The following is a 4,546-nucleotide window of genomic DNA, read 5'->3' on the forward strand; positions in this document are numbered from 1 at the left end:
ATAAAGAGTACTATCGTACAGTTTGGCCACTCCCGCTCCCCGCTGAAAGTGCCGCCCACCCCCTCTCGGTTACCTCACAGTTACCGCCTGCCAAAAACGCGAACAGTCGACCTGTCATATCTCACTCATACAAGCATGGTACGCGTTCACCTACTCGAGCTTAGAATGTGTGCTAGGAACGCGCCTCTTTCATATATGATCACCAGTATCCGAGATTTTATTATTCTAAAATGATGTTTAAAACAATTAGACCTAATTTTAATTAGTATCTAAATTAAATAGTATAATAAATTCATGTTTTTGGATCCACATCAGGCAGCTTTCTCGAAAAAATCAAAAGATTGCTATGTTGATGAACCAAGTGTTGATATTTTAATACTTACCTTATATTTATTTACTGACATATGTATGACCTAGATGTATGTAATTAATCTATAAGCAATGTGCATCTGTGTTTTATGTATTGTTTTAGTTAGTCGTGGAATTTGTAGATGTTTTATTTTGTTAAATTTCTGTTGTTAAATTATAATGAATCAACTAAATACATGTACACCACGACGCGCACTGCTATACTCCAATTGCTAATTCGAGTCCAAAAAAACTACGACAGATACGTCAATGTCACAGCTTTCAATGTCACTTATGTCACTGTCAAAATACTTTTCATGTTATTGATACCTGAAGTGATACAAGCGCAATACCAACTTACCAACTTTACAACTAAAAATCACGGAAAAAAAGAAAAAAAATCGAGCGACCTAGTATTTATGTACATAATGGCTATTAAATATATAAATCAAAGTTTGAAATAAATAATAAATAATTTATCTTCTGTGTTTTTATAAAAAAAATACTATTTTACAAAATTTTATTGCAGTGGCAACATCGTAGTAGTTTTTTTGGACTCGAATTAGCAATTGGAGTATAGATGAAATTACTACCCCCCACTACGTAGTCTGTACCTCTCATTTAGCTTATTTATTTATAGTACCGAAAGAGGCTATATACACAATGAAGATACCTCTACTAGTACAGATGTAATGCGAAAAGATTTGCCTTCGTATTGTTACGGAAACGTACGAACGTGTACAAGATGTACTGACATTGTCTGAACTAGCATGACAAATACGAATGTTTCCGGAAAAATACGAAGGAAAAATACTTTTCGCAATACATCTATAGCATAGTTTCTGATTGACTGACGTTATTTAGGCACTGGTGCCACCAGAAGAGACACGATGATAGCACGAACGAGTTATATGTAGTTCGTCGCCGAGCGATCGCTCGCTCTCTTTTATCATAGATTAAATATAAGATCATGCCATCCCATGCATTAAACGCGCATACACAACACCACACATAGATGGCGCCACAAAAAAAATGTCTTGTAGCTTTCGATTTTGTAGATGGCGTTAAGTGTCACTTTCGACATAAATTTATGGCTCGAAAGTGACACTTAACCCCAATCTACAAATAATCGATGGCAACAAGGCATTTTTTTGTGGCGCCATCTATGTATGGTGTAGTGTATTAATCTATTTTTTTATTTACACGGGAGCGACTATCTTCTGTTCCTTGCTATCTCCGATAGTTCATCGCTTACTCGCAATCTTTGGTGGGACAAGTGCCTTACAACCAAATTAATTTCTTTTTTTTTATGTTTAATAACCTTTATTAATAACACTTAAATAAAAATTTGGTACAATAAATATTAAACTAGGCAAAAAAAAATTCTTCTTTATATTTCTTCAAGAAGTCACACTACCTAAGTACAGTCAGCAATACTTTAACACCTTGCAGGATATACTATTACCTGCAGTTTATTGTACTAAATGTATTAAATGTGTTATATTTTTTATACATGCCATTTTTTGGTATGGAAAATAAATTTGATATTTTACTTTGACAGTATCAATATTATTATGCTAATAGAAAGAAATTCGAATATCTGAAAAACTATCCGTCAATCAGCAACTCTTCAAAGTTTTATGTAATTTAATTTTTATCCATTATTTTCTATACATTTAATTTTATACTACGCTTAACTGATAATTTTTCTTAGTTCTCAAGTAAAAGGTACCATATTGTCACTTAAAATAAATAATTATAATAATGTTGTCACTTACCGTAAGGACGGAAATTGTTCCTATATTTATACGAATAACATATCGTCACTACTTTAAAAAAAACTTGTATCTTCGTCTGTCAATGAAAAGAAAATTGTAGTAAGTATGTATGGAATGCATATAGACTTACTGCGTTTTAACTTTAAGGAACAACGAGAGATACGAGATTTTTTAAAAGTAGTTACGATATATGTGGTGGTAATAACGTTTATTTTAGAACGACACATAAGTTTTTAGAACAGTTGTAGGTTGTGACAATTTTGATTTGTTATATTACTGATATTCTATTTTTTTTTTGTAATATAGCCAATTTGCAATACGATTGCCAGTTTTGAACCTTCAAGTGTATGTCGGGTCATTTATGATGCCGCCCAAGTTGACAAATTTATGCTATAATAGCACAAAATTACTATCTACCTCTACTACTGGCCTTAGCTATTTCAGACGATTTATGGTGCATTATCAGAGAGACATCGCTTTCGATGACTAAAGAGACCTATGCGAGAGCGACATATTTTGCCACACAGCTGACAAGGGAAGCTTGCAACCGATTGCGACGTTCCGCTATGGTGTCTTCTTTCCCCTTTGTCAGCAAGTGCCGCAAACCAGGTCTCCTCGACGAACTTGCGACCATCTCCAACGCACTTTCGCCACTCCGTCCGCTTCTCCGCAAGCTTCTCCCAGTTTTGGTAGTCGAGTTTAAAGGCTGCCATGTCCTCTTGGCACAGTCGTTGAAGCGAAGCAATGGTCTCCCAACATCTCTTTTGCCATTCGCTACTTTGCCTAGAAGAACACGGCGTGGTAAACGATCTAAATAAATATGTTTTTCACTTTGGCTAGGCTGTACTTTCACATAATTATACATATTTCATAGGAATTTAGTAACCTGACTCCTATGCGACAGTATTTATTTAACACACATACCTATATTTGTTATACTTGTTTACATTGCTCTCGTGTTGATGTAAGATTTTGTAATTCTCTGTCAGGTTCACGTACGTAAGTTTTATTTTTGTGACATATTTATATTAGCTTTAATTTAAATTTCCCAGCAATGTATGTCGACTTATTTTTAATGTACTTAAATTATGTTGTGTTATATAATATTGTGTAGAAAAATTGTGACGAGTCTACCAAATAGTGCTACATATACATATGTAGTATGTGTGTGCACAGGAAAACGTCCCGCTTTGTCGATGGCTATAAATCCGCTTTGTCAGTTTATTCATATAATGATACAAGTAAATCTCGCCTTAATGGTAACCGACAATGCGGGACGTTTTACTAAACACACTCACATATGAATAACCTTTTGAACACCGAAATCTAAGGGCCTATTTATACATGGTGCGCACCGTGTAAATACGCCCCAACTTTTTGGTGCCCATAGGTCCATAAGGACACTTGCACCAACGAAAATGGAGGGTTAACCCACTATTTTCGTTGATGCAAGTGGCCCTAAGACAACTACTATGTGTTTACATTAGCTCGCTTGCGCCTGTGACCTTGCGTCTCAGTGACCTTTTTGGTTTGACTTTCAGCGTTCAAAAGGTTAAAACGCATGAGCAAGCTTAACAAAGTAATTTAACACCAAAATATTATGTGATGATAGCATACTCTTAGTTCAAATATACGAATTTATTTTATTTTGCTTTTTTGTTTTTATTTATTTTCGAAGGTCAACGATGTCAACGTTTCTCCGGTTTCCGAGATCCTTTAGTATTTTTCAAACACCAGGACTTTAAGGGTTTCCCAAACCTATCAATGCGCTTCGTCGACCAAAAATCGCTCGTTAGTGCGTTTTCACATTATCCGATCCAATATCGGCGGAAGGATTTCAAAGGCAAAAATCATAGATGGCGACGGCGGTATGGGATATCGGACCTACATCCGATATTGGATCGGATAATGTGAAAACGCACAGTATGAAGGCTTACGCATCGTCGTCGCTGAACGCATCCGTACGCAACATGCTCATACTAACGAGCGATTTTTGGTCAGCGAAAGCCGATTCCGCGTCGATAGATTTGGGGAGACCCTAACGTATAGGATTTGGTTAATCTCCCCACAAAAGGGATGACGACTACATAAAAAAATGGCATTCTGTTTAGTCCGTCAGTTAGATCATCCAATAATACTGAACACATATATTTCGCTTGTTCTAATTAATTAAAAAATACAAAGATATAGAGCATCAAACTTCCGGAGTGGGGGCTTGTGACGTCACTTCTAAGTCAAAATTGTACCTAGGCGTGACGTCACGCGAAACTTCAACGCACTGTACCGTCGTCATTTTTCGTTTACGAGAAAAAAGAAAAAAACGTGTCTACAGTTCTTTGATCATCTAACTGACGGACTAATTAGTTTTTTTTTAGTCGTCTCGCCTAATAAGGTTCAGGTATTTACTGAAAGATGCTTAC

Source organism: Leguminivora glycinivorella, chromosome 5, assembly GCF_023078275.1.
Source record: "Leguminivora glycinivorella isolate SPB_JAAS2020 chromosome 5, LegGlyc_1.1, whole genome shotgun sequence".
Taxonomy (NCBI): Eukaryota; Metazoa; Arthropoda; class Insecta; order Lepidoptera; family Tortricidae; genus Leguminivora; species Leguminivora glycinivorella.